The sequence below is a fragment of the Meriones unguiculatus genome, chromosome 20 (assembly GCF_030254825.1).
Source record: "Meriones unguiculatus strain TT.TT164.6M chromosome 20, Bangor_MerUng_6.1, whole genome shotgun sequence".
Classification (NCBI taxonomy): domain Eukaryota; kingdom Metazoa; phylum Chordata; class Mammalia; order Rodentia; family Muridae; genus Meriones; species Meriones unguiculatus.
The window spans coordinates 15416722-15429147 of NC_083367.1; the positions used below are offsets into that span (position 1 = coordinate 15416722).

Consider the following 12426-nt stretch of genomic DNA (forward strand, 5'->3'; position numbering starts at 1 on the left):
TAGTTTAGTTGCCAAATCATTAATGCCGTGTGTCAGATAGTAATTTTGTATATGGCAAGCAAGTGCATTATTGCTGAGCTTCATAGCAACCCTAAATGAACATTTTTTATCTAATTTATTTGGACTAACCTCCTCCTCACATAAATCCTAATATATGGCTTTGTGTGTGTGTGTTGTGCAAAACTAAAAGTCAAATCTAGTTTTCTTTGCTTTCTGATCACCTTCAGTGATTTCTGTTCCAGCTCTGTGTCATTGATTATCCATAGTGAATTAATAAAATCCAGGAGGCTAGAAGATGTTCTTTTTTTTTTTTATGTGGTTTACAGTTAGAATGAAATTATCCAAAACTCTACCGCCAGATAACTCATTACAGAGTCAGAGAAGAAAAAAGCCTTAGGAGATGTCAGCCTGTCCTGATGAGAGCTGATAAACTAGGGTCAGATGGAAGGAGAGGAGGACCTCCCCTATCAGTGGACTTGGAGAGGAGCATGGGAGGATATGAAGGAGAGAGGGTGGGATTGGGAGGGAATGAGGTAGGGAGCTACAGCTGGGATAAAAAGTGAATAAACTGCAATTAATATAAAAAATAAAAATTTAATTAACAAATATCTAAGAATCGATACAATTTTAGGTAAGTGGCTGGCACAGAGTGTAGTGTTTGAGATGAATCTCATTCTAAACAAAAGGCCTTCTCTTGATCATTTATTGTTCCATCATAAGTACTGCATTGGGCTATGTGATTGCTGCCCCCATTTGGCCATTTGTCTGCTCTTTAACTTAGAAACACAGGCTAAGCTTCTGTGGACCTAGATTTTGTTAACTGAAAACAAAGACAGACCAAAATTAAGATAGTTGTGGTAGATTTTATGTGTAAACAGTGATTTCCATTCAGGAAAAGGACATGACACTTGTATCTAAGAGGGGCAATAACAATTTTTAAATAAAATATAAATAGTTGAGAAACTTTACACATTTAGACAATGTATCAAGCAGCTTCAACATTGGACATCTTTGAATATTCAGGCATTCTGGTGGTGAATCTGGAATTACCTAGAATCCCACCTCTTTCAACTTCTCTATACTGGCCTTGCACTTTGGATGATCAGAGTTAGTCATAATTTCATTTCACCCATTGATGCTTAAATATTTATAGATAAGTACTCTTGTGGTGTCTCAGACCATTTAGGCTATCATTTTAATAGTTAGTAAAAACAAATATTTCTCAGTTTTAAAGGCTGGAAATCCCAAGGTTATGGGGCATGCTGCCAAGGTATATGATAAGAGCCTGCTGAATCGTAAACAAGGCTTCCTGGGTCCGCACATGGTAAGAAGCACAAGCCACTGTATGGAACACATTTCAAAAAGGCAGTGTCCCTATTCATGAGCAGTTCCGCCTTGTCTTCCCCAAAGATCTCATTTCCTACTCATTATACTTTGGTGATCTGGACTTTAACATATGAACAGGGGCATATACCATCAGATCAAAGCATCTTGTCATTGCACAGGTATGTAACACTTTTATCAAGTATGCTTATTTAAATGCAGTTGATTTTCCCATCTCAAGTGCCCCCTTAAGAATTCTTAGTACTATCTTCTTTCACTTAAATTATGAAGCACTTAATACTTTTGATTATAAGAGGCTACTGTCATTTTTTTTCTATTATGTTAAAAGACGTAGTTTGTCTCTACAGAAAATCCAATCATAATGAATTTACATGCTTACTGTCAGTGTTGGTATACCTGGAATATATGTGGCATCTCTTTAATTTGGCCTATCTCCTTTACCAAGCCATCAGTCAATAAGCTATAGAGTCCCAATTACAGACTAAACAAAGTAGAAAGTTTCACATAAATTCTTGGTTTTGTCCTCACTATAAGACACCATATTAAAGGGGTGCTTGTCCAAGAGCTTTTGATGTTAGTGAGCTAGTTTAACATATCTCTTTAGTCTCAACCAAGGGAGAATTGCTTTTCTAGCCTCTGTTGGTACACGGACACAGACATACACACAAATTCCTACACACCTCATATATTTTTATTCCTTAATATTTTTTTTCTCCTGCTGCATCTTCAGACTTCTTATTCCTTCGTTCTTTGTTAGCTGAAGAATGACTCTCCACATCTCCCAACACTAATCTCTATTCTACCAACCTGAAGCTTCCTTGACAGTTGTTAGTTCTCACAGCACCAAGAAAGAGGGTATGTCTCCACACACAGCCATAGCCATAGCCATGCTGGTCTCGGATCGAGATTGAATAGTTGGCACCAGGTTTCTTTCCTCATGTTTTCTTATACTTTAGTACTATCTTTTTTTCTTTAATAAAAAACCAAATTGTTTATTTACTCTATCTTAGCGACAGTTACCAAAGATTTCTAGTAAGAAAGCAAAACACAAGCAATGTCCATAAGATGGCATCACAATTTGATGCGCAGTTCCAAGTAATTTACATTTTCACGTGAAACAAATATATTACCACATAATGAATTCACATCTGTAGGTGAAACATGATAAGTCATTCCTGTAAAGGAGAATTCCTTTAGAGAGTGAAGATGCTACTTGCACACAGTACAATGTGACCTGCCAATGTACTACAACAAAGTGATGAGTGGTGACTGTCGCTTGCTGCCTTCTTATGTCGTGATGAAATGACTTGTGAAAATATCTCCCTTGATTTATGAAACATGTGTGACTCTTTTCATTTCTCTACAGAGGAAAACAGTGATTTCAGATGCTAAACTGGTCAAAGGCAGATAAACAGTGCATTAGCAAACAGACTTCAAATCCAAGTAACCCGTGCCTGGAGCCCAGATTCTCAACCACTGCTTACAGTTTCTCAGTGGTGCACTTAAGTCTATTGGTAGCTGAGCTGACTGGGATGATTTTTTTTTTATTAAATTAGATGAGTAGGCCAATATGAGAGTCCCTTCTCAACACCGATAGTTGTTAGAGAAAGCACCTTTGCTGGCATGATTTTTGTTGAGTACTCCAAGATGTTATAAGTAAGGGAGTAAAGGGAATCAAATATTCTAATGAAGTCTATAAATGCTTTAATGTTTATTCAAATAAAGTAATAGCAAAATCCCTTAATTAAAATAGCACTGTATCTCTCCGCTTAAAATTAGTGTAACTGATATTTATCTCCATTTACTCGTGCTTAATAGACAATTTTCAGTGTTTGCCTCCAATGGAGATTATTTAATTTACTGCTATCATTTTAAAATATATATCTGATTAATATATATAATATATTAGAATTTTGTAGAAGTATATTTGTAATTTGCCAATTACACAATTATTGTGATATACAAATACACATGAGCTAAAAATAGTACATAGATGATATTAGAAATGTATAAAATAATTTCCTTATTATCATACTAAGGGGTTCATATATTTGAGAGTAGACATCTGAACACAGCTGAGCAGTGTTGAAATCCTACTTTCTTCTCAGCTATATGAAGTTAAATCAAGGATCTGTGATAATCAGTAAAGGTTTATTGTTAGAGGTATCAGGTATTGTTAGAAAAAGGAAGGTATTTTTAATTTGGTGTAGGCTAGATAAAGTTTGGTAGAAGGAAAAAAAAAGTGGCATGGTTTTGTAAGCAATATGCCTTCAGTAAATATCACTGATAAAAACATATTAAAGATGGAAAAACTGGAGACAAAAGTATGAATGAAATAGAAAACATTGAATATATATACAACATTGCTAATTTTTAACCAACTAATATATTTGATTATAATGTTCTATGCAAAAAAAATGTATGTTGTACTTTATATGCAGCAGTGGAGAATATAAAGAGATAATCTTAGCTAATATCTGAAAAACTGAGGGTATTTTGGCTTCGCTATTTTCATGTTTTGTTTTTTATTAATGTGTATTCAGACATTATGAAAAATACAAACCTTGAAAACTGCATTTTTCTTCTTTCACTTCATCTAGAAAAAGAAAAAGGAAGATAAAAAATTTGTTAGAGCCAATTAAAGCAACAATCATACTAAAAGAGTCATCTTTTAAAAAATTTCATAGTTTCCCCATTTATTTTGGACAAAGGGCTAACATTTAACTGTGGAGAAAAAGCACCTGATACAAATTTTCAATTTTAATAACTTAAAAATATTTTGTGGCCTTTTGTATTTATAATAGTTTGCTTCTTAATATTTCTTAGTGGCATAGGAATTATGGGAGTGTTTAACAAAAATGATAAAAACTAAATTATATAAAAGCGAAAATTGTGAGGCAGGGCCACTTCCGGAGCTCCCTGGCCAGCCAGTCTAGCCAGGCCAGCAAGACGCCATCTCAAAACAAACAAAAATTGACACGGCAATGCTTAATCAGCTCATGTAAGGTACCATCATGAAAACGGCGGAAGACTGTTTTCATGGAAAATAGTTGCGATTTACTGTCTTGCCTAATTCTCATCAGAATGCAGGCTTTCACATCTTTCTCTACTCCCTCCCCTAGTAATCTGTTCTCCCTTATGGACCAAGTGATTGTTGTGTTGTTTATAATGACTGTTCTACATCCCTTATGGAGATTGTAGTTATGATGCTGAATATTCAAACTGCAAGGCACATTTCTCAGGGAAATTGTAATTATGATAATTCAGTATTTACCCAACCAATGTTTTCAAGTCATTGTTCTCTCTGTGGAATGGGAGGTGAGAGAAAAACACTGAAAGAAAGCAGCCTTTGGGATCCCGACCGGGTCCTCCAGCAAAGAATAGCTGTTATCTGCAATTTGTCCCTCTCAGGCTTTTATGTGTCTCACATGCAGTGCATACAGATTTCATGGGGATGCATCTAAATTACAGAGATTTCTCTTTTGACTTACACAACCACCTCATCAAGTAAGTAGTATCTTAATTTTATAAAGAAAAGACTTGCGCCTTTTCCTCTGCACCATGAAGGTTCACAAAGTGTCTGTTACATGAACACAGGTAGCACTACCTTACTAATGTTCAAAATTTGCTTTGACAAAATGTGATTACTTATTCTGCACCAGTAACTTGGTGGACCCAGATGTCAATTCTTAAGCTTATGCTAATAGATATAGTAGTAAATTCCATCCTCATAATAAGAATGTTTGCACAAGAAATGCTTATAGAATGAGCATTTTTATATCAAGAAACAGATTTTAAAGTATACATAGTATAACTTTCACTAAATTTTCAAATTGTAACTTTTCAGAATGAAGATGCAAAGGAAAGGTTCAAGGTCAGTTGGTGGGAGCTTCACTCAGTAAGCTAGGTAGAACGTGGTTTTGATAGTCAGGAAAGCAAGAAGATGGAAGCTAGAGCTTTTTTATTAGTAAAATAGAACTTACTGTGTGCAAATACTTTATGGACAGTTTAAAGCTCACAACTACAATACATGTAATTTAGTTTTAAGTCAATAAATTAAACTCACCAAATTTATTTGCTCATATTTACCAAGTTTTCATGTGTTCTTTTATGACTTGGCACATTCACCAGATTTGATTTAAAAAGAAAGAAAAGAAGGAAGAAAAAGAAAAGAAAAACAGAGTAAGGCTAAAAAGGAGTCACTCCTGTGTACTATCATATCATCTGTGAATAGTGAAACTTTGTTGTCTTCCTTTCCAATGTGTATCCCCTTGATCTCCTTTAGTTGTCTTATTGCTCTAGTTAGGACTTCAAGAACTATGTTGAAGAGATATGGAGAGATATGGGCAGCCTTGCCTTGTTCCTGATTTCAGTGGGATTGATTTAAGTCTCTCTGTTTAGTTTGATGTTGGCTATAGGCTTGCTCCATATTGTTTTTCCTATGTTTAGGTGTGTGCCTTGTATCTCGTATCTCTCCAAAACTTTAAACATGAATCGATGTTGAATTTTGTCAAATGATTTTTCGGCATCTAAGGAGATGATCATGTGGGTTTTTTTTTTTTTTCTTTCAGTTTAAGTGGTAGATGACATTGATAGATTTTTTTTTTCGTATGTTGAAGCATCCCTGCATGGCTGGGATGAAGCCTACTTGGTCCTGGTGGATGATATATTAATGTGTTCTTGGATTCAGTTTGCAAGTAGTCTATTGAGTATTTTTGAGTCAATGTTCAAAAGTGAGATTGGTCTGAAGTTGTCTTTCTTTCTAGGTTCTTTGTGAGGTTTAGGTATCCACGTGACTGTCCAGATGATATGATAGTATACATGAGTGACCCCAAAATTCAACCAGAGAACTGTTTCATCTGATAAACACCTTCAGCAAAGTGGCTGGATAAAAATTTAACTCAAAAAGATTCGATGCCCTCCTGTATACAAAAGACAAATGGGCTGAGAAAGAAATTAAAGAAACAACACCCTTCACAATAGCCATAAATAACATAAAGTACTTTGGTGTTACTCTAACCAAGCAACCTAAAGACCTATATGAAAAAAAAACAAAAACAAAAACAAAAAAAACTTCAAGTCTCTGAAGAAAGAAATTGAAGAAGATATCAGAAGATGGAAAGATCTCCCTTGTTCATGGATCAGAAGAGTTAACATAGTGAAAATGGCTATCCTACCAAAAGCAATCTACAGATTCAATGCAATTCCCATCAAAATACCAACACAAAGTTTTTACAGACACTGAAAGAACAATTCTCAATTTAATTGGTAAAACAAACAAACAAAAATTCCAGAATAGCTAAAACAATCCTGTATAATAAAAGATCTCCTGGAAGTATCTCCATCCCAGATCTCAAGCTGTACTATAGAGCAACAGTAATACAAATGGCATGGTACTGGCATGGAAACAGAATGATGGATCAATCAAATTGAAGACCTAGAAATAAACCTATATACCTACAGAAACTTCATTTTTGACAAAAAAGCCAAAACCATACAATGGAAAAAAAGATAGCATCTTCAACAAATGGTGCTGGTCTAACTGTATGTCTACATGAAGAAAAAATGAAAATAGACCCATATTTATCACCCTGCACAAAGTTAAAGTCCAAGTGGATAAAAAAAGTAGACACACTAAATCTGTTTGAAGAAAAAGTGGGGAAGAGCCTAGAACTCAATGGCACAGGAGACAAATTCCTGAACAGAACAACAACGGCATGGGCTCTAACATCAACAATCAATAAATAGAACCTCATGAAAATAAAATGCTTCTGCAAAGCAAAGGACACTGTCATCAGAACAAAAGGACAAGCTATCAACTGGGAAAGGATCTTCAATGACCCTACATCTGATAGAGGGCTAATATCCAGAATGTATAAAGAACTTAAGTTAAACAGCAACAAATCAAGTAATTCAATTAAAAAATGGGGTATAGAGCTAAACAGAATTCTCAAGAGAGGAATATAAAATGACAGAGAAACTCTTAAAGAAATGCTCAATGTCCTAGTCATTTGGGAAATGCAAATAAAACGACCCTGAGCTTTCACCTCACATCCATCAGAATGGCTAAGATAAAAAAAAAAAAACTCAAGTGACAACACATGCTAGAGAGGATGTGGAGAAAGGGGAAGCCTCCTTCATTGCTGGTGGGAATATAACTTGGTACAGCCACTTTGGAAATCAATCTGGCGCTTTCTCAGAAAATTGTGAATAGTTCTATCTCAAGATCCAGCTATACCAGTCCTAGGCATATATCCAAACTATGCTCAAGTACACAACAAGGACATTTGCTCAGCCATGTTGGTAGCAGTTCTATTCATAATAGCCAAAATCTGGAAATAAACTAGACGTCCCTCAATGGAGGAATGGATACAGAAATTGTGGTACATTTACATAATGGAATACTACTCAGCAGTTATCATGAAACCTGCAGGTAAATGGTGGGATCTAGAAAAGATCATCCTGAGTGAGGTAACCCAGAAGCAGAAAGGCACAAATGATATATACTCACTTGTAAGTGGATATTAGCCATAAAATATAGGATAAGCATACTATGATCTATAGCCCTAAAGAAGCTAAACAACAAAGGAAGACCTTAGGGAAGATGTTTAAATCTCATTCAGAAGGGCAAACAGGATAGACATAGAAGTAGGAAAAGACAAGGAACAGGACAGGAGCCTTCCACAGAGGCTCTCTAAAAGACAGTATCCACCAGGGTATCAAAAGAGATACTGAGACTCATAGCCAAACTTTGGGCAGAGTACCAGAATGCTTATGGAAGATGATGGAGATAGAAAGACCTGGAGGGAACAGGTACTCCACAAGGAGAATAACAGAGCCAAATAAACTGGGCCCAGGGGTGCCTGCAGAGACCAATACTCCAAATAAGCATCATGCATGGAGAGGACCTAGAACCCCTGTGCAAAAGAAGCCCATAGGCTGCTCAGTTTCCAAGTGGGTTCCCTCGTAAAGGATAGGGGCTATCTCTGTCATGAACTCATTGGCTGGCTCTTTGATCACCTCCCCCTGGAGGAGCAGCCTTGCCAGGCCACAGAGGAAGATGTTGCCGCCAGCCTTGATGAGACCTGATAAGCTAAGTTTGGAAGGAAAGGGAGGACGTCCTCCCCTATCAGTGGACTGGGGAAAGGGCATAGGGGGAGAAGAGAGAGGATGGGTGGGACTGAGGTTAGACAAAGGAGGGGGCTGCAGTGGGGATATAATGTGAATAAATTGTAATAAATAAATATATAAATAAAATTAAATTAAAAAAAAAACTAAAATGAAGAAACTAAAGGACCAATCATAAATAAAGGTATATAATAGTAAAATATTTAAGTTAGTGTGTTTTCAGAATTAATTCTTCCTACTGTCATATCATTAACAGCTTTAAAACATCCAATATCTATTTCTAACTTTATCATGTTTCAAATATGTTTTCAAGGAGTCCCATCTCTCTTCCATAGTGTTCATATTTAACCTTAAAACACATCTTCCTTCCTCAGTAGCTCTCATCTGCTCCATGTGGAACATTCAATAATTTGATTTCTTATTCATGGCAAGGTTGGTCGACAACACAAACTGACAGCCACAAGAGGCAGTATTTAATCTCAATTTTAGTAACATCCTTCAGAGCCAGCAACCAGCCATTTGTCTGATTATGATGGCAACCACCTTCACCTGATAAAAAGAATAATATATTTGTCTGTACCCAAAGCAAATTCCCTAAGAGAGTTGGCATCCTGTTTCAGACATGGTCTTGAACTCCTTATTTTAGCCAAGGCTAGCCTTGAACTTGTAACCTTCTAGTATCCTCCAGAGGGTGATGATGACTGGTATGTGCCTGGATGGCCTTCAGCCTTGTTTAGTACCATAGTCTACAAGTTTATGACATCAATAAGCAAAGAGGTAAAATGCCCCGAAGGCCAATGGAACTGTTGAACTGAGGTACTAACCATGTGATTGCTCCCCTCGCTACGTGTGTCGCGAACCAGGGCTGCTGCCATAATAAAGTAACAGGGCAGCCGTCTAAAGGTATTGTTGTATGTGGAGGTGTGCTTAAATGTTGAAATATTTTCCTGTATGTGAAAGAGACCCTGGGTTCAATCCCTATTCCTCTCAAACAATGGTGCCAATGAAGTGTCTCACAGCTGTGAGATTCCACCTAAGAATATGTTTAAACACCCAAAATTAATGACTCTTTTGTCCCCTGCATCTTCAAAGGATAGACTACATAGATCTGGAAACGACATTATACCTATTAGCTAAGCAAGGAATATGTTTCCCCTTCCTACAAATTAGGCTCTGTGCTCCTAGCTAGCCCAGTTTGCAAAGGGGAAATACTTCCATGAGGACATAGAAAGAGGCTCATTATGCATTAAGCTATGCCTGATAAAAAAAACAAAACAAAACAAAACAAAAAAAACAAGCAAACAAACAAAAACAACTATCTTGATACTCATGGCAAATAGCTGAGGGAAAAGCTACTAAAACATCAGCAGGAAGAACAGCACTATAACCACAAAGAAGACAGGGGACACCCAGCATCAAGAAAATTCTCCTGTATTTCTTACTCTTTCCCTGCTTACTTTTAATAGGATGTGGCAAAGTAGAGTGGCCTATGTAAGTACCAGGGAGAAGGGTTTCAGACTTTTCAGCTGGTGTCACTGCAGAAGCTAATTGTATGGCATCTTTGGAGGCTCGTTGGCTCGTTGGCTTTACCAAGGCATTTGTTGTCGCTGCTTCAGCTTTAAAGGCCTTTTATGTATGTATTATGGATTCGAGTTTTGTGTTTTTATGACGTTCCTGGGTGTGCAAATGTATGTGTCTCTGCTTCTGTATGAGTTTCTTGTGTTTTTTTTCTTTGGCTCCTTTACTTTCTTTGTTTGGTTTGTCCTACTCCAGTTTTGTTTTTTTTTTTTTTTTTGTTAAGCTTATTGTTATCCTTTAGATGACTGTTTGTTTTCTAAGAAGAGACAAGAAGGCTGTGAATGTGCAAGAAAGGGGCAGGGGCAGTGGGGAGGATCTCAGAGGAGCTGAGGAGGAAGGGACTGTAATCAGAAGATATTGCATGAAAAAGTCTGTTTTCAATGAATGAACAATGGAGATTTCTAAGAAGCAGAAGAAAAGCAAAGTTTACTCTTCCTCAGGTCCTCAGAAAGGATGGCCTTCCAGGATTGGGTATGGCATGAGGATGTTGCAGGATGCCATTCTGCTCCTTTTTGAGATAAGAACCCATGTTCTCAGCTGCTAAGACTTGAGCACTGACTGACTGATGGATGTTCAGAGCTGATTTCTCCTCCTGACTGGTTTTCCCCGTGTCAGATGAAGTGAACCTAGGTTTTTCTCCTTCCACTGACAACTCCTATGCAACCACTCCTTCTTTGTTTGACTTGTGACACCTACAAATACAAAAATCCAAGTGCATATCACAAAACACACACAACCCCCCCCACACACACACAAAAAAACTGCCTGTAGTATTATTACTACTTATTTCTACATCGGACATTGTAGAAGAGATTTATTTAAATTAAGATTATAGAATTCACCAGACAGAATTCAGAATGGAACATGGCTCTGTATGTGCCTCCAAAGAACATATTCTTCCCATAATAGAACCTGCATCCCTTTTTAAAAAGATTAAGCTAACTTGCAACACATTTTTATCTATGCAGTAAGTATAAATAATATGGTATACTTAAGACTGCAAATAAAAGGTATTATTCAATGCTACATAATATTGGCAAGTATGTTGCTATTGGAAGTCAATCTAATTTATTTAGAACTATTAAATAATAAGAATTTAATGAGAAAAATAATAAATATATAATGATTCTAATTTATAATTTATAATGGCTTATTAAAACAAAACAATGTATATATGAACTTATATGTAGTAGTATGTATGAATGAATATATATACATATTTATTTATATAGATATATTTATGTATATACATATATGTACGTATATATACACAGATGTATATGTGTATATATTCATATATATTTATTTATATATATATCTTTAAAATGTATCTTAAAACTAATGCTGAGGTTGTCAGGACCAAAATTCTTAGTTATGCTAGCATGTTTAAAAAAAAACATGATGGCTTTTACTCACTTAATTTACTGATGCAAAAAGATTCAAGACCTCTCCATTTCAGAAACTTGACAGATTAGTTATGGGACAAAGGCTTACATTTTATGCTATAAATGCAAGGATTTTATCAGGCATGAAATTTAGTCAGAACAGTTTATGGCTCAGTAAAACATTTCTGGAGGCCGCCTTTATAATCAGAACACAGAGGTTACCTAATTCTAATGCAGTTTTCAAAAAGTATGGTTAGGATTTTATAACCATTAAACAATATTTCCCCCAGTTCCTTAAAAATAAAAGCATATGCAAAATATTGCATTAACTTTCTCTAGGAAAAACAACATAAGAAAATCCCAAGAGATGTATGGAAAGTGGATGGCTGAAGTGGGCAGTTACTGCTCACAGAGAAGTGCTTGCTCCTCTTGGGACTGTTACCGTCTCAAGCTAATGGACAAAATAATGCCTACATCGTGTTAAGGGGAAGTCTTTTGAGGATTTCTCAAATATCATAGGATTGCAAAAGGTGGCAACTGTGTTAATTGGCTTGGCCTCCCAGTGGAAGCTGCACGACAAGTGTATGCTGTTTCACATGCCCTTCTTCAAAAGAAATGTGGACGTAGTGAACAAATTCCCATGAAGAAGTAGATAGGTTTACCCTTCACACTTGACTGTGTGACATTTAAATTGAATGTATTTTTTGATCTCCATGAACATTTTCAGGGTATCATTTGCATAATAATTGATAAGACTACAGAAATGTACATAGTGAGACTCTAAATTTATTTTGGAAATATTTGCTAATAAATACAATTATTGTCATGTAAACCTTTAAAGTCCAGAAAGATAGGAACAGATAATTACACCCATTCATGGTTACTGACATGGAGTGGCACAAAGATATCATGACCTACTCACAAGAAGGTTATTTTGACCTTTAATGTGTTATACCTAAGTTCACCAAGATGTTCTGTATCTTGTTTTTCA

General features: G+C 36.1%; 1 protein-coding gene across 20 annotated transcripts in view; it reads right to left on the reverse strand.

Moving 5' to 3' along the window:
* The window catches only part of Lingo2 (leucine rich repeat and Ig domain containing 2), a 1357796-nt gene that overhangs the window by 425551 nt on the left and 919819 nt on the right, over positions 1-12426 (reverse strand). For all 20 annotated transcript variants that reach the window (XR_009588066.1, XM_060373595.1, XM_060373592.1 and 17 more), the window contains one exon: positions 3908-3940. The gene's annotated coding sequence lies outside the window, so the exon portion shown is untranslated. The remainder of the gene's footprint in view (positions 1-3907; positions 3941-12426) is intronic.